This window comes from Lactuca virosa, chromosome 3 (assembly GCF_052849685.1).
Source record: "Lactuca virosa cultivar CGN04683 chromosome 3, Lactuca_virosa_CGN04683_v6, whole genome shotgun sequence".
In the NCBI taxonomy this organism is placed as follows: domain Eukaryota; kingdom Viridiplantae; phylum Streptophyta; class Magnoliopsida; order Asterales; family Asteraceae; genus Lactuca; species Lactuca virosa.
The window spans coordinates 243,167,581-243,187,557 of NC_136428.1; positions in this window are offsets into that span (position 1 = coordinate 243,167,581).

Here is a 19,977-nt window from a genome sequence, read left to right on the forward strand (position 1 = left end):
TGTTCATCGATGATATTCTGGTGTACTCGAGGTCCAGAGAGCAGCACGAGGAGCATCAACGAGAGATTCTTGGAGTATTGAGGGCTGAGAGGCTTTACGCCAAATTCTCCAAGTGTGATTTTTGGTTATGAGAGGTCTAGTTCCTGGGACATCTCGTTAATCAGAATGGGATATTGGTCGACCCGGCTAAGATTGAGGCAGTTATGCGGTGGGAGGTGCCGAGATCCCCGTACCAGATCAGGAGTTTTATGGGTTTGGCCGGCTACTATCAGAGATTTATCAGAGATTTCTCCAAGATTGTTGTTCCTCTTACCAGATTGACCCGGAAGGGTGTTACTTCTGCCTGGGGGCCCGAGCAGCAGGCCTCATTCGAGACTCTTCACCAGAGATTGTGCGAAGCTCCAGTGTTAGCCCTTACCGAGGGAGTGGAGGACTTTGTAGTTTACTGTGATGCATCTATATCAGGGTTGGGTGCGATGTTGATGCAGAGGGGGCATGTGATAGCATATGCATCGAGGCAGTTGAAGCCTCATGAGACGAGATATCCCACCCACGATTTGGAGCTGGGGGCGGTGGTGTTCGCCCTGAATATTTGGCGCCACTATATGTATGGAGTCCGGTGCACCATATACACAGACCATAAGAGTCTGAAGTACCTCATGGATCAGCCCAACCTGAATATGAGACAGAGGAGGTGGTTGGATGTAGTGAAAGACTACGACTGCGAGATCTTATATCACCCAGGCAAGGCTAATGTGGTAGCCGATGCATTGAGCCGTAGAGCAGAGAGTGCTCCGATTCGAGACGTGTGTATGAGTATGACGGTGATGACTCCAGTCCTAGATACCATCCGAGAGGCTCAATTGGAGGATGTGAGGCCAGAGAACCTCAAGAGGGAGCGAGTGATCGGACAAGTTTCCAAGTTTGAGACGGATAGTCGGGGGCTTATGACTTTCCGTGGGCGGATTTGGGTGCCCTATACAGGTGGAGCTCGACGCATACTGATGGAGGAGGCACATAGATCGAGATTCTTGATCCATCCAGGAGCCACTAAGATGTATTTGGATCTGAAGAGAGATTACTGGTGGCCATATATGAAGATGGATGTGGCATGGGTAGTTGATAGGTGCTTGACCTATCGCCGCGTTAAGGCGGAGCACCAGCGTCCACATGGCCTGTTACAGCCTCTAGAGATTCCCCAGTGGAAGTGGGAGCAAATTTCCATGGATTTTATCACCAAATTACCGAGAACCGCGCCAGGTGTCGACGCGATATGGGTGATTGTGGACTGGTTGACGAAAAGTGCTCATTTCCTTGCTATCAGTGAGAGCTCTTCTGCAGAGAGATTGGCCGAGATTTATGTGAGAGAGTTGGTGACACGGCATGGAGTGCCGACATCGATAGTGTTAGATCGGGATGTGCGTTTTACTTCCAGATTCTGGAAGAGGTTTCATGAGTAGTTGGGTACCCGATTGCACTTCAGTACCGTATACCACCCACAGACTGACGGGCAGAGTGAGCGGACGATTCAGACGCTTGAGGACATGCTGCGAGCATGTGTTAAGGACTTCGGAGGAAGTTGGGACACCTATTTTCCCTTGGCTGAGTTTTCTTTTTACAAAAGCCACCATTCCAGTATTGGTATGCATCCCTTTGAGCTTTTATATGGGAGGAGGTGTCAGACTCCCATATGTTGGGGAGAGGTACGGTAGAGAGTGATGGGTAGCATTGAGACAATGCTCAAGACGACTGAGTAGATTCAGCAGGTCAGACAGAGGTTACTGATAGCTCAGAGTCGCCAGAAGAGTTACGCAGATCGGCGACGATCCGAGTTTGAGTTCTAGGTTGGAGATTTTGTCCTCCTGAAGGTATCCCCGTGGAAAGGGGTGATCCGATTCACGAAGCGGGGAAAGTTGGGTCCCAGATATATTGGTCCTTTCAGAGTGACTGCCAGAGTGAGGAAGGTAGCTTATCGGTTGGAGCTACCTGCAGAGTTAAGTCAGATTCATAACACCTTCCACGTGTCTCAGTTGAGAAAGTGTGTAGCCGATGAGACGGCAGTGGTAACCTTAGACGACATTCAAGTTGATGCTAGCCTGAATTACATTGAGAAACCGATAGCAATTTTGGATAGTAAAGTTAAGACCCTGAGGAACAAGGAGGTGTGACTGGTTAAGGTGCAGTGGGATCACCGTAGGGGATCCGAGTGGACTTGGGAGCCGGAGTCCGAGATGCGCGAGCAGTACCCAGAGTTGTTTCCAGAGCATGACTTCGAGGGCGAAGTCTAATTCTAGTGGGGGAGAATTGTAACATCCCGACTCACAGGTATAATATTTATGCATTTATTTTTGAGTTGTTTGAGCAACTCGACGAGTTGGATGCCCCAACTCGTCGAGTAGAGGCGGATTGACCACGTGCGTTTTATGACCAACTCGACGAGTCGGAGAGACCAACTCGACGAGTTGGCGCTGTGAGAGGAAACCCTAATTGTACGGGGTTGGGTCCTATTTAAAGGACCTTAAGCCCTCATTTCCGCCTCACCAGCCACTTTACTCCCCTGTGTGAAACCCTAATCGTCTATAGTGAGCTAAGAGAGAAAGAGAGATAATCTTTGGGCATTTTAGTGCACTTTTTGAAGAGAAAAGTGGAGTATCAAAGCAAGGATCGAGAAGAGACTATTGGATCTAGTGTTAATTCGTTTAGAGCTTCTGTTGAAGGTAAAAAGTCTCCACCTTGCTCATTTGTTTGGTTAGATCTCATTTATGGAGTTTTAGGGCTTATTCAATCTTTCCTTGAGGCTTTGAGTGTATTGAACTCACCAAGAGTTTGAGACTTCAGATCTGGACCTTTTGAGGTCCCTAGAGTCCAAAGGTCCCAACTTTATCTAGCTATAGAGTAGATTTTATGCTTAAGACCCTAAATGGAGTTTGTTTTGGCATTTGAAGCCCTAAGTGCCATGCATGGACGTAAAGATTGTAGCTTTGCATGGTATTTCAGCCTTGGGAGGCTAGATCTAGAGTTTGGGGTTGTAGATCTCCCTTAAAACGGCTGAATAAGAAATAGGACTTAAGGGACTCACCGAGTTGATGAGCCATCTCGACGAGTCGGCTAGGGTTTTCCCCGATGAGTCTGAACATGAGTAACTCGGCGAGTTGATGAGACAACTCGACGAGTTAAGTTGGGTTTTCGCAACTTTTCTGAAGGAACGAGGGGACTCGACGAGTCACATAGATGCCCTCGACGAGTCGGGTCAACATAGACTGTTGACTCAAGTGTTGACTTCAGTTGACTTTAGGGTTTGGTCAAGACAGGGTGTACGGAGACCATGGAGGGGTAGAATGGCCTTTTACCCATTCTAAGAGTTAGGGAGAGAGAGAGAGTAGCCTTTTGTTATTTAGAGTTGTGTATGGAGTGTTGATTAGAGATAATTATCATATGTGTTATGCAGAGGCTAGATCGGTAATTCGTGTATGAGGTTTATTTGCTTGCTTACGAGGTGAGTCTTCTCAATATACTTAGCTAAAGTGGTAATTTTTGTGTGATCGGAGGGTCTTATGTGCTTATATTGAGTATTGTGATATCCTGCATTATGTCTTTGTGATTTATGATGTATATTATTCTGAGCATACTGAGTTAGGACCGGAGGGTCCACCCGAGTTGTGGGACCGGAGGGTTCCACTAAGACACATTGACCGGAGGGTCTTATTTGAGAATGGCCATGAGAGGCTAATGAGATGTGTGTGGTATTTTAGGGAAATCACTAAGCTTCGTGCTTACCGTGTAATGTGCTATGTGTTTCAGGTACTTCTCAGGATCACGGGAAGGCACCAACTTGATTGTACACACGAGGCGGAGTTATGTTTTGAGGATACTGGATTGTGCTTAAACAATTTATGAACATGTGTTTTTGATAAATTGATATTTGGTAGATTTTTGAACTATGTTTATGAGAATTATATGATTTTTAAAAATGAAAAATATATTTGAAAATTTACGGTGTTACACATCTACTTGATCAAGCATAAATCAAAAACCTTTGAAAAGTTCAAAGTGTGTAAAAATGAAGTCGAGACTCAATTGGGCAGGAAGATAAAAGTGCTTCGATCCGATAGAGGAGGAGAGTATTTGAGTATCGAGTTCCATGACTACCTCAAGGAATGTGGAATAGTTTCACAATTGACCCCTCCTAGAACACCATAACTTAATGATGTGGCTGAGAGATGTAATAGGACCTTATTGGATATGGTTCGTTCCGTGATGAGTCGAGTCACTCTTCCCATTTCCTTCTGGGGGTATGCCTTAGAGAGACAGTCGCCCACATCCTCAATCTTATCCCTTACTAAAAAAGTTGCCAAAACACCTCACGATATGTGGACAGGGAAAGTTCCCTCATTGGCACATATCAAAGTCTAAGGTTGTGAAGCTTTCACTAGACGAAAGACTCATGACAAGTTAGAAGCCAGAAGTAAGAAATGTATTTTCATTGGCTACCCACAAAAGTCTTTCGGATATATGTTCTACAGACCTTGTGAGAACGTGGTCTTTGTAGAACGGAGAGGAGCCTTTCCTGAGAGAGAGCTCATATGCAAAGAGGATAGTGGGAGCACAATCGAACTTGAAGAGATTCTGTAACGACCAAAAATTTCAACCAATTTAAAACATTTTATTTCATTCAAAAACCATTAAGTTCATACATCTTGTTTTCAAAATAGTTTAAACATCATAGTATCCCCCATAACCATATCACATAAATCATAAAACATGAGGAGCGGTACGATCACGCCTTCGCCTTGCCACGATCTCCTGAAGTACCTGAAACAATAAACTGCAACTGTATGCCCGAAAGCTTAGTGAGATCCCCCAAAGTACCCATACACACATAAGCATACGCATGCAACAAAGAACAACATACTATGGGTCCAATCAACCTTCCGGTTGGAATACCCCTGGCCCTCAACCATCGGGTTGGAATGCCTACATACTACGAGCCCAATCATCCTACCGGGATGGAATACTCTCGGCCCACAACTATCAGGTTGGAATGCCCATACACCTATACGTACAACAATAACTACTATGGGTCCAATCATCTCACAAGATGGAATACCCTAGGCCCCTCAACCATCGGGTTGGAATGCCAACATACTATGAGTCCAATCATCCTACCGGTATGGAATACTCCTGGCCCACAACCATCGGGTTGGAATGCCCCACTTCCTATACATACAATAACTATTACTATGGGTCCAATCATCCCTCAGGATGGAATACCCCAGGCCCCTCAACCATCGGGTTGGAATGCCCACCTACTACGAGTCCAATCATCCCATCTGGATGGAATACTCCTGGCCCACAACCATCGGGTTGGAATGCCCCCTACACTAGCAATATGCACACATAACAGGCAACCACATAACACTCTACAGAACCAACATACTAGGGCCCTATCATCCTACAGAGATGGAATACCCTCTGCTACTGCTCAACATACATAACCCGCAGGTAACCTCCTACCAGCGTACATAAGACAAGACGAACTACAGGTCTATAAATAACCACTACCTAACTACCAGGGCGCTGATCCAACAGAACTAACCATCACTTAACTATCCATTCCTCTAGGATACTAAGCTAACAGAGCATAACATCATATCATTATCCTATCTACCAGGATACTAGCAAGCATATCATCACATAAGCATAACAAGCTCTAAACAATAATTCAAAGCGCCGGCCTTGGTGCCTTAGACCCTTGAGTACAGTGAGGATAACTCACCTGAAATGAAGAACCGAACCACGGAAGCACACACCCGAAGCACTGCTCCAAACTCCAACACCTATTGTCATAAATGGACCATTGACATAAATAACCAATTACCATAACACCCTTGAAGGTCAAAGTCAAAGTCCAAGCCAAAGTCAAACTTCCTGACTGACCCTACTCGTCGAGTCAACCCGTTGACTCGTCGAGTCCTTATACTCTGAAAACTCTTAGAACACGACTCAACTCACCGAGTCACCCCAAGACTCGTCGAGTCCAACGATCTCCGAGTCCCATCCTGTCCAACTCACTGAGTCACCCCTCGACTCACTGATCTGCGTCTTAACCAGAAGAGGTTAGGGGCTCTGCGACCTGACTCGCCGAGTCCAAGAACAGATTCGCCGAGTCCAAGGCAATCTTCAACAGAGTCGCCGAGTTGTTCTTCAACTCGCCGAGTTCATGCACATGTTCATACAACTCGTTGAGTACACCCATGTGACTCGTCGAGTCTCTCCAGTTCTCAATCCATACAGAGGCTTTTCGAGCGATGCAAGGGCTCCAATCCATAGATCCACTCTTCTACACTCTAACCCTTACATAAAGTTGCAAACTTTAAGTGAAACCAAGGAGATATAGGCCCAAAACACTCTAGGGCTAGGGTGTATGACAAAGGGGCTTTACCAACAACTCTTAGACAGAAGCTTTATGACATTTTGGACCATCACAAGCCTAGATCTAAAGTAGCAACCTCGGATCTAAGCCTCTAACTCGAAATAGCTCTCAATCATACCAAAAATGCCCCAAATCTCAAATGATAATAGCTCTAGATGCAAAAGAGGCCAAGCAACAGATTATTACCTCCAATATAAGCTCCAACTGAAGTAAATCCCGGATCTACACCACTCCTTAGCAGCAAACCTCTTGATCTTCAAGCCCTTTTCCAAGATTTTCTCCTCCAAAGCTCTATTCTCTCTATTAATGGAAGCTCACTCGATTCTAGGGTTTCTGGATCTCAAAAGGGTAGCAAAGAGGCTGAGGGTGGGTTATAATGTGCTTTATATAGGGCACAACCCCCGGGATTAGGGTTTTCTCTCTTCAGCACCAACTCGTCGAGTCCAAGCCGCCGACTCGGCGAGTTGGCCACTTAAACCGTGATAGAATCCCACTCCGACTCGGCGAGTAAGCGGACCTACTCGTCGAGTCCCTTTCCTAAATTTACACTTTTGGCCCTTCATTGAACAATTGAAATTTGGGGTGTTACAACTCTCCCCCACTTAAATTAGGCTTCGTCCTCGAAGCCTACTGCAGTATACGCCTCAAAACAAACCCCTTGCGCTGCAGACTCTGACTTCTCAAACAACTCATGCTCTTACAAACCCTACTTCAGCATCTCTCTTAAAATGGCTTATTCTCACGTGGCATCCTTGCCACTACTCCAAGCCGATCATCGGCCTTTCAACTCAATAGCACTACGAATTAACCACGAATCACCCGATAATACTAACCCTTCATACCAGGGACACGCTTCCGCGCCCTGCAACGCTAGATTCCACAAACACCCACTGAGCTCTGCTAAGAAACTAATCCATCTTCCTTCGCCCAAAATTGGTGATAACCCTGATAACTTGCAACCTGGAACGAATCCTGTTCCACCCTCTAGTTCTATCGCTTACGCTCTGACAGGATGATGCATCCTTTAGCTCCCATAACCCATCAACCAACCATATCGCGTAACCACTCGTACCTGGCCCAATCAGCCTCGGGCTGGAATACCAGGCACGCCTATAACGGGTCCAGTCATCCCTAGGATGGTATACCCTCGCATCCTCATGTATGTTTGTCCTAATCAACCCTCGGGTTGGAATACCAAACACACCAGGTACAATCAATCATAGGGTCCGGTCCTCCTCATGATGGAATACCCCAGATTGGGATACCTCCACATACATAACTCAAACTTACAACCATACTCGGGACCAAGGACCTTGTCCTTGCGTCACCCTCGAACCTTTCGGTCCGCCATAACTGAGTGTAACCCACTCATACCTCCCTATCACGATCTCTAGGTCCTTGACCTCCGACTGTAATATCCTTATACAGTCCTCATCACCGATCCAGACTGCTCCCGAGTCTGTTAACCTGCTATCTCACTTTCCTCTGTCCAAACCTCCAATCTAGAGCCACTATCCCCCTCCTCTTCCAAGGAGACTGAAAACATGCCTACGCATCATCCTGATGGTTTTTGAGCATTCTAACACTTCCTAAGTGCACATGCAACCCTAATAACCTTGGATCTATGTTTGTCTAATAATCATGCAAAGTTGAATTCCAAGGTTATATTCCTATCTAGCATACATGGGGAACATTTTTAACTTGAATGAAAGATAGAATAACTTTCCTTGTTGTTGATTATGATCCTTGAAACCTTGTGAGCCTAGCACCCCAAGTGTGATGCCTCAAATGCTTCATACAACACCAAATGCAAAGGAGTAAACTTTGAGAGAATCTTACACTTGCAAAATCGGCTCTAGCCCTCTTGTTTCTTAGTGTAGCCTATTTTGGTGGAGAATGGGTTTCTTATATAGTGTTGACACATCTAGGGTTACACCATGTAAACCCTAATGTGGCATGACTCTTCATTTCCATGACCCATGGGTTTGTAACTCCCATGGAGCCTCCATGGAGCATCCTATGGGTGGAACCCAACTTGATAATCCATGGAGCCTCTTAGCCCACTATATAAGATATGGAAGATTTACATAATCTACCCATATATTTAATTAGTTATCTTTTGATCACTTAATTAATTCTAAATTAATTCTTGATCAAACTAATTAAATAATATTATTAATATATTAGAACTTATAATATATTAATAAACCATAAGTGTTATTTCTCTCATTTTAGTTTATCCAATTGCATGGTGCCATGCAACCCAAATGGACCATGCCGGGTCGGGTCAAGTACATACCAGAAATAGTTATGGACTTATACACCTTATCCAACAGTCTCCCACTTGGATAAGTCTAATAACTATAACTGCAATACTTCAGGAACCGATCGGCAATCGTAGCTCTTTCAAGGTCTCTCGGAACTGAGAAGATGATGATACGCCATTTAAGATAAGTGATCATATAATCCTCTGTTCTAGATATCAGCCGGACAAATACATGGAACAATGTCTTACTTATTGTCCAGCAGTTTGTTTCCCGATTTCCTATTTGTTTGACAAAGAACTTAATTGAACACATCAACTTAGTTCTGACCGGGCCCGGTACATAGGTCAAAACAAAATCATCGAGGGGCCCAGATATCAGCTTCTAATCCAAGAAGGAACAGATAAACTTCGACTCATATGTTTGTTCTACCACTCATTGAATTATACACAAAAGCACGTTTTATAACATCGAGTTACCAATGCGTTAACGTACAATCAATGCATAACCAACTCATAAGTAACAAATCATATATCTAGGTTTGAAGACTTATATGATATTACCGTCTCACGATCACTCGAGATAAATTCCATGAAGTGATTCCAGTGAGCGTGGGTTGAGTCCAATGCTCAGAACTTATGAGCACTCATGAGTGTTGTAGCCATGTCCAACAACTTAGACCTCTACAACCAATCATGACAGTCTTGATTCATACCTACTTCCGACATATGACCGACTGTGGAGGTTCGAATAATATGATATACCAAACATAATTATTCTGGAAGTCAAAACATGCAAAAGAAATATAGTAAACGATCGACAAGAGATAGCAACACTTTACTCATAAATAAAACACCTTTTATTCATCATCTAATGTCAATTACACTTTACAAATTTCAAGGTTATCTAACTACTAAATCTAATATTATCCTTCAGCCCTATGCTCCGAGCATGCTGGAGATGCTTAACCCGAGTCAGTCCCTTCGTGAGGGGATCTGCTGGATTCTCATCCGATGATACCCTCTTTGCCACGAGGAGTCCTTCTTCTATTCGATGTCTGATGAAATGGTATTTTCTGTCGATGTGTCTGGATCTCCCGTGATCCCTTGGTTCCTTGGCTAAGGCAACTGCACTTTCACAATCACAGAAAATTTCCATTGGCTCTTTAATAGCTGGTACAACTCCAAGGTCTCCAATGAAGTTCTTCAGCCATATCGCCTCCTTTGCTGCCTCACTAGCTGCTATATACTCTGATTCGCAAGTTGAATCAGCCATTGTCTCTTGCTTGGAACTCTTCCAAGAAATTGCTCCTCCATTTAAGGTAAAGACCCAGCCTGACTGAGAGCGGAAATTATCCCTATCAGTCTGAAAGCTAGCATCACTATACCCTACAACTCTCAAGTCTTCACTCCCACCGAGGGTAAGGACCCAGTCCTTAGTCCTCCGTAGGTACTTGAGGATATTCTTTACCGCAGTCCAGTGTGCCTTGCCAGGGTTCCCCTAATACCTGCTAACCATGCTCAAAGAAAAGGCTACATCAGGTCGAGTACACGTCATAGCATACATGATCGATCCTACAGCCGAAGCATAAGGTATTCGACTCATTTCTGCTATCTCAGCCTCAGTACTAGGGCTTTGTGTCTTACTCAATCTGGCGTTACTCTGGATGGGTAACTCTCCTTTCTTGGAGTCCTGCATGCCGAATCTCTTCAGCACCTTATCCAAGTAGGTACTCTGACTAAGTCCAATTAGTCTTTTACTCCGGTCTCTCAAGATCCTTATCCCTAGAATATAGGCAGCTTCTCCTAGGTCCTTCATAGAGAAACACTTCCCAAGCCAGGACTTAACTTCCTGCAGAGTTGGGATGTCATTTCCTATGAGTAGTATGTCATCCACATACAATACCAAAAAGCTAACTATACTCCCACTAGCCTTGACATATACACAAGATTCATCTTCACTCCTAGAAAAGCCAAATTCCTTGACTTTCTCATCAAAGCAAAGATTCCATCTGCAAGGTGCTTGCTTTAACCCATAAATGGATTTCTCAAGCTTACACACTCTATTAGGGTACTCTGTGTTGACAAAACCCTCTGGCTGACTCATGTAAACATCCTCAGCCAACTTTCCATTAAGGAAAGCGGTTTTGACATCCATTTGCCATATTTCATAGTCATGAAATGCGGCTATGGCTAACAGAACCCTAATAGACTTAATCTTGGCCACTGGAGAAAAGGTCTCATCATAATCAACTCCCGGAGTTTGTGAGAAACCCTTTGCAACCAGTCGTGCCTTATAAGTGTGTACATTACCATCCATGTCGGTCTTCTTCTTGAAGATCCATTTGCACCCTACAGTCTTACGACCTGGTACATTCTCAACCAAGTTCCAAACTTGATTGTCATACATGGACTGTATCTCGCTGTCCATTGCCTCTTTCCACTTGGCTGACTCAGGGCCTGCCATGGCTTCCGCGTAACTGTTAGGTTCATCCAGACCTATCAGTGTCTCATCACTGATAAGTGTATCACCTTCCGCAGTAATATGGAATCCATAGTAATGCTCAGGTGCATTCCTAACCCTTGTGGAACGCCTCAGAGGTACAGACTTGTCAATTGGCTCAACAGAAGTTTCCTCCTCAAGTTGAATGCTAGGGTTTGAAGTTCCTTCACCACTTGACTCTTGAATTTCTTCAAGGTCAACTTACCTCCCACTGTCTCCTTGGCTTATGAACTCTCTCTCTCTCGAAAGAAAGCCCTCCTAGCTACAAAGACCACATTCTCACTAGGTCTGTAGAAGAGGTAACCAAAGGATTTCTGTGGGTAGCCGATGAAAATACACCTCTCACTTCGAGGTTCGAGCTTATCATGAGTCTCGCGTCTCACGAAAGCCTCGCAACCCCAAATCTTAATGTGGTCTAGTTTGGGTACTTTACCAGTCCACATCTCATGAGGAGTTTTGGCAACTTTCTTTGTGGGAACTAGATTAAGGATATGGGCGGCAGTCTCTAAGGCATACCCCCAAAATGAGATTGGTAGCGAAGCTCGACTCATCATGGAACGAACCATATCCAACAAGGTTCGATTACGCCTCTCAGCTACACCATTCAACTGCGGTGTCCTGGGAGGTGTCAATTGTGAGACAATCCCACATTCCCTAAGATAGTCGAGGAACTCTGAACTAAGATACTCACCACCTCGATCGGATCGAAGCATCTTAATGTTCCTGCCCAATTGATTCTCGACTTCCTGTTTAAACTCTTTAAACCTCTGAAAAGTCTCTGACTTATGCTTGATTAAGTAGACATATCCATATCTACTGTAATCATCAGTAAAAGTCAAATAATAACGATTAGCATCCCTTGTGGCATGTTTGAAGGGTCCACACACATCCGTGTGTATAAGATCCAACAAACCTTCACCCCTCTCACAAGAACCTGTGAAGGGTGACTTTGTTATTTTTCCAAGTAAGCATGATTCGCAACTATCATCTGACTTTAGGTCAAATGACTCCAAGACTCCATCCTTTTGGAGTTGGCCTATGCGTTTCTTGTCCAAGACGACAATGCCATAATGATGCTTTATCCAAGTTATTATTATTAACAGAATCAATACACAATACATTATTTCCTAAGTTATCAACCACAGATACAGTTTCATACACGCCATCACAAGGTAATGCTTTAAAATAAAGAACATTATTAAAGAAAGCATTAATCGAACCAACTTCATTATCAAATGAAAAGGTGAAACCTTGTTTATACAATGCATGAAAGGAAATAATGTTTCTTGCCATTTCTGGCGAATAACAACACTTATTCAAATATAAACTAAACCCACTACTTAGCAATAAAGTATAAACTCCAATCTTGGTGACAGGTAAAGCTTTCCTATTCCCCATGATTAAGTTTATTCTTCCATGCTCCACATTCTCACTTCTTCTTAGTCCCTGCAAATCAGAACATATATGAATACCACAACCGGTATCAAGGACCCAAGAGTTAGAATGGGGTGAGTTATTAGATAAGATAGTGTAAATACCTGCATGGTTGGGTTTAACTTTCCCATCCTTCACATCTTCCTGGTATTTTGGGCAGTTCCGCTTCCAATGTGACTTTTCATGGCAATAGAAGCATTCAGCCTCTTTTGGGTCAGAAGAAGGAGTGACGAAACCTTTCTTGGTTCCACTTGAAGAAGAGCCATCAAGGGTCCTAGCCTTGGTACCCTTCGAAGAGCTCTTCCTCTTCTTCCCTCTACCTTTCCCGATTGCCAAAACCGGGGCGGAGTTTGGAGTAGGAGTGTTAACAACCGACTTACCCTTAAGACCTGTTTCTGCGGTCTTGAGGAGTCCCTGAAGTTTGCTGAGTGTGACCTCTTCCTTATTCATGTGATATGTCATGCGGAATTGATCATAGCACGATGGTAAGGAGTGCAAAATGATATCTATTGCAAGCTCCTCAGGGAAGTTCACATTAAGCTTCAGCAACCGATCCACATACCTTTGCATTTTCTGCATGTGGCTCGTGACGGATTCCCCGTCCTTCATCATGGTTGTTATGATAGAGCATATGATTTCATACCTCTCTTGTCGTGCACTTTGATGGTATCTTTCCATCAGATCTTGGTGCATTTCAAAAGGGTAGAAGTCCTCATAGGACTTTTGGAGTTCCGATGTCATGGTGGCCAACATGATGCATGCCACTTTTGTAGCATCCCTTTCATGTGCCCGGAAGTCAGCGATCTCCTAGGGAGTTGCAGTGGTCTCATCAATCTCCTTAAGCTCATTGTCAAGGACATATTCTTTGTCCTCGTAGCGGGTAATCATCCTGATGTTTCTAATCCATTCATTGAAGTTGGATCCATCAAAAGTGACTTTCCCACACAAGTTCATAAGGGTAAAGGAGCCATTAGGATTAGAGCCAGAAGCAGCATTGTTTGAAGACATCTGAAAGAAGAGAACAAGATTAGTTTAGATATTAAGAGAGTCCTTAATAAAACACCCAAATGTAATATTAAGGCTAGAATCCAATCACAATATATTATAACTTAGAAGAGGTATGCCGTAATCCAAGCTATAACATATTTGAAAGGTAGGTGAATGACGATTCACCAATTTCCACCATGAAAAACGAAATATAAATATTAGGTTTTTAATTGGTTCTTAGAAATTCCTAGATTCTTTTGAGATTCAATGAACTTTTCAAAGGCATGTTTCAATCTCGAGTGTGCCCTCCAAGTTTTGTGACTGGGATACCGAGGATCACAAAACGAGGTGTGAAGTAACCATGCAAATTACTTGGTACCCTCAAGGTTTATCACTCAATCGATGTGCCGGTAAACCACACACGCTCCACCGATGCTATGGTAAACCTTAAGTCACCCTTTACCTACCTTGTTAAGTCCAAGTTAGTGTGCCGGTTAACCACACACGCTCCACCAACGATTTAAACAAAGTGTAAAGTGTAATTTCATGGATTAGCACCTTATTCACATTTTCCTAAAGTAACTAAGATTGGGAATTTAATAAAAGCATTTAGTTACTTTATAATATTCATCATACTTTTAATGAGAATTTATAAGTCCTTGTCTTACCCGTTCGGCTAACGACCCTCCACCGATCAAGGAAGCGGTGGGTGAGAGTGGACACCCATTAAGTTGCCATTTTATAGGCAACAACCTTATACCCCCCTTATAGACCGGCTTCGTGAATGAGGCGTACTAGCGGTAAGACGACTTGACGTTATACATATATATATTAGTAACTTATAATATTATAAAGTATAAGGATTGAATTTTAACTTTTAAAATTCTAAGGGTTGGAACTAAAGTTTTAATCAAGACTTTACATGTTCCAAAACTTGAGGGCAAGTTTTGTAAACTTCCAAAACTTTTCATTTCTTATAACTTATGAATTAATTGAGTAATAAAAATGAAGACTCTTCATTTTTATAACTCTTGTGTTCTTTTAATGGCTTTAATAAAAGTGAGACTTTTGGTTTTCCATAACTTGAGGACAAGTTATGGACTCCATTAAAACACATTATGATCATGAATTAAACTACCATGAAGGTTAAAAACAATTCCTATGATCATCTAATCTTCATAAGTTAAGAACATGAATATGAACACTTTCAAGAATCAAAAATTACACTTAAAAAAAACTTGTAATTTTAATAATTTCCATTGTAAATGGATTAGCATAAACATTACACCATCTAAAACAAGCTTTAAAACATCAAAACAGTTTAGGGTAATGTTTCTAGTCCATTTCCAGCAACAAATGTGCAAACTTTCATACGAGCAGAAAACAGAAAAACGATTTTTTTTCAAGCTGTTTGCACACAAAAAAAAAACAAACAAACAAACAAACCTAGGCTCTGATACCACTGATGGGTTTTGAGCATTCTAACACTTCCTAAGTGTACATGCAACCCTAATAACCTTGGATCTATGTTTGTCTAATAATCATGAAAAGTTGAATTCCAAGGTTATATTCCTATCTAGCATATATGGGGAACATTTTTAACTTGAATGAAAGATAGAATAACTTACCTTGTTGTTGATTATGATCCTTGAAACCTTGTGAGCCTAGCACCCCAAGTGTGATGCCTCAAATGCTGCACACAACACCAAATGCAAAGGAGTAAACTTTGAGAGAATCTTACACTTGCAAAATCGGCTCTAGCCCTCTTGTTTCTTAGTGTAGCCTATTTTGGTGGAGAATAGGTTTCTTATATAGTGTTGACACATCTAGGGTTACACCATGTAAACCCCTATGTGGCATGACTCTTCATTTCCATGACCCATGGGTTTGTAACTCCCATGGAGCCTCCATGGAGCATCCTATGGGTGGAACCCAACTTGATAATCCATGGAGCCTCTTAGCCCACTATATAAGATATGGAAGATTTACATAATCTACCCATATATTTAATTAGTTATCTTTTGATCACTTAATTAATTCTAAATTAATTCTTGATCAAACTAATTAAATAATATTATTAATATATTAGAACTTATAATATATTAATAAACCATAAGTGTTATTTCTCCCATTTTAGTTTATCCAATTGCATGGTGCCATGCAATCCAAATGGACCATGCCGGGTCGGGTCAAGTACATACCAGAAATAGTTATGGACTTATACACCTTATCCAACACATCCAACATTGCCACAGCGACAGATCCTCGCTATACATCACCCCTTAGCGGTGTTCACCGCTATCTCATAACATGCATACATACTCAGAGACTGATCGCATAACCAGCAACCCATACATAGCCTGCCGCATTTCCTCGACATCTCCACCATTCGGGGACAACCCCACTAGCTGCTATCTCATAACACCATCCTCATTACTGGTTCAAAGATCCACGACACTTGCAAAGCCCTTACTATAACTGAACCGCCTCATCGTAGCATCCCAATAACCGACATTCAAACCGCGTCAGACAACCTTCTACAACCCGCAGCTCATCCGAGAATTTCTAATTCTCCCTCACTTAGGGCACTAACCACCATCCACTGGAGGCGAAGCTAACACGCTGCTCAATCGAACCCCACTAATACACTGAACTTCAAGGAACCTAAGTTCCTGATGAAAGTTCCCGAATTCCCGAACCATAACCTTCCTTTCTCACGAATTCCACACCGGATACTAACCCTCTAAAAAAACCTCAATACTAACTCTTCTCTAACATATACAACACTTTAATATCTCATGCAAGAAACAACATCTCTTAACCACAACATAAACAAAAGAAGGCAGAAAAACATACCGACTCACACCTCTGGCGCTGACCTGATCTCCTCGGTCACAAGCTGATAAGCACGTCCTGGAGCCTTCGGAGGCTCCGCTCGACCCTGACCTCCGTCAGTAAGTCTCAAAGTGGCTGGCGCTGGGGCCTGCACTGACCTGGCAGCCAGCAGAGGACATTGGGCCTTCATATGGCCCACTTGATCACAATGATAACAAAGTCGGACTCCTGCCGCTGGAGTCGACTGCCTGCAATCCCTGGCTATGTGGCCCTCCTTGCCACACTTGTGGCACCCCGAAGAAGAACGGCAACTACCCTCGTGCACCTTGCCGCACTTCCCGCAAGTGCGACTTATCGGACCTCCCTGCCTATAATCAGCGGCCCTCATCCGTTTTGGTGCAGGCCGCGACTGCACCGGGGCCTGCCTCTGCTCTCTCAACTGGAGCTCAATCTCTAACTCGCGCCGCCTAGCGGCCTCCTGCAGCTCCAACAAGGTACTACACCTCTGCGTGGACACAAACTTTCGGATATCCCTCTTGAGCATACTCAGATATCGGTACATCTGAGCCTGCTCCGAAGCAAACTCCGGGCAAAACATCGCCCTCTCAGTAAACATCCTGGTTAGGGGTGTAAGTGAGCCGAGCTACTCGTGAGCTACTCGGGATCGACTCGTTAAAAGCTCAACTCGAGATCGAATTAAACGAGCCTGAGCCGAGCTCGAGCCTAAATATGAGGCTCATTTATTAAACGAGCTCGAGCCGAGCTTCAATTAATGGGCTCGCGAGCCTAAACGAGCTTAAACGAGCCTATACATACATACATACATACATACATACATACATACATACATACATACATACATACATACATACACACACACACACACACACACATATATATATATATATATATATATATATATATATATATATATATATATATAGAGAGAGAGAGAGAGGCTCGTTTAGGCTCGATTAGGCTCACGAGCCCACTAAATTGTTCACAAGCCGAGCTCGAGCTTCATTTTAAGGATCGAATCGAGCTCGAGCTCGAGCTCGAGCTTCCTCAAAATTAAACGAGCCGAGCTCGAGCTTGGTCAGGCTCGGGCTCGGCTCGGCTTGTTTACACCCCTACCGAGAACTAAAAGTAGACCGTCATATTAAAAAAATTAAGGGCTAAGATTTTTTATGGCACTTTTGTAAATAACTGGCAAGAAAAACACGGGAGGGTGTCTTGATAAAAAAAACATTAGGGCATTTTATGGATTTAGAAGTTAGCCTCAAATAAACATATCAGATCCCTAATTTCTCTTTCTAACGCTCGTTCTCTTCTCCCGATTCTTCATCGCCTCCATCGACCTCTTCCCTGACTCCATCAGGCACCTCCCTCCGCCATCCGCATCCGAAGCCCACCTCTACCTTCGTAAACGACCACCACGGTATAGGATTCGTTGTTGTCGACCATCAACGATCCACGATCATCTCAACTGCATTGAAGATGCGATCTCTTTTTCTTCATCCATACGTCTGTAGACGACCACTAATACATCGGCCTACCATTCTCTTCGTCGAAGGTCCTCAAGCCTCCCTCATTCTCTGTCAACCAATGATAATTCATCACTAATCGAAAAAATCGATTAAGCTCATGGATCCAAATACACGCGTAGATGGGAACCCATTTCTACAAAATCAGTTCTTCAAAATCGATTGTCGATGGAGTTTTGGTACCGATTTTCTAGTCATGATATCAAGCAGTTAGGGCTTAAATCATTGAAGGTATCCTAAAATCGATTCATCAGTGGATCATTATAAAGGTAATTTTCTTCTAATCGATTGAATTTCTAGTTTTTGCCGGTTCATAATGTTCAATTCACAATCCTCATCTTTCTTGTTCTTCCTTATATTCAAATCACAATCAAATTATGACTTGATGTGTTGAAGATCGAAAGGAGACCGGTTGGAATCCATCTCTGCCTCAGCTCATCGACACTCTCTAATCTCCAAATCAGATACAGTCAATCCACGATAGGACCTCATAATACATTGATTTTCGTATGTGGATCATTAAAGTGTCGTTTATTAAGCATTTAGTTAAAATTTAGGTATGCTTTTTGTAACGCCCGTAGATCCAGGCTAGTCAATTTAGAGATAATATGGGTCGAAAACGACTTTTCGACAAAAGATTATTTAGAATAAATAATCTTAACCAAGTTGTAGAATATGTCTCAAGGGTTTCGTACATATAAAGAACGCCGAAATCCGAGTTATAACGAAGAAGTTATGGCACGTCGAAGTTTTTCGGCAAAACCGGCACGGCACCGGGAGACGCAAATAGTGAATTTTTGATAAAGGACTTTTTAGCTTTAGTGATCTAAACAAAAATTGTAGTATTCGTTAAACCGAGAACATACAAAAAAAATAACGCCCAAATCTGACTTCGTATGAGGAAGTTATGAATTTTCTAAGATTTGGCATAGCAGTGCACGACCCGAAACTCGAATTTTAGTTCGAGCGGTTTTTGGCCTACGCGGCCTAAATGAGAGTTGAAGATCTCATTAATAGGAACTCAACGGTAAAAAGACAGACGAAAACGGAGTCCGTATGAAGGAGTTACGAATTCTTCGCAGTCATTTAACAGTCTAATCTCCTCCTACTGTTAAATTTAAGATCGGTCGAGAATTAGCCGAAGGAGTCTAAATGAAAGTTGTAGATCTTGATTTTACCTACGCGTGGAAAAAAAGAACGTCGAAAACGGAGATCGTATGCGAAAGTTACGGGGTTTAGAAGTCGGCAGGGTGCTACTGCAAAAGGGGTGACGTGGCTGAATATGGGCCAAGGCTTTCTCCCCAAGAAAAGCCATCAGGTGATGACACGAGGCAACGACTCGGCGAGTCCGTGAACCGACTCGGCGAGTCCATCAGGAATTCAGCCTATAAATAGAGGTGCCGGGTTCCTCCATTTCCCACACCTTTCCCCACTTCTTTCTCTCTCTAAACTCTCTCTCTAAGCCTCCTTAACCCCCCAAAGCCTAGGGTAACTCCCTAGCACGAGGCGGAAGCCCCGGAGCGCCCGACGGCTCCGAGAAAAGAGCCTTTCGGCTCGGGAACGCTGCTCCAGCGAAGCCCGGTTTTGCGAAAAACCCGCTGTAAGTGAGTTATGCCTACCCTATCTTTAGTATAGCTTATGTTTTAATATAGTAACATTAGTAGGACATTAAAATAATTATTTGGGCTATTATTATGAGTTATATAAGAGTGTTTCTTAATGCTTATATAATAGTAATAATAGCTAGACTATTAATTAGTCGCGGTTAACGTTAGACTAAACCCTAGTGGTATTGATACTAGGTTTCGTCAAGGGAAAATTGTTTTGAGATAACGAAGTGCTGTCCGAGTACCGAGTCACCACCTAATCAAGTGAGTGCATAGTTACTTTCATCTTACACATAGATATGAAGTATTTTATATAAATTACGTGCTATGTGTGTATATTGTCTGAATACTTGTTGTCTATGCTGGATGAA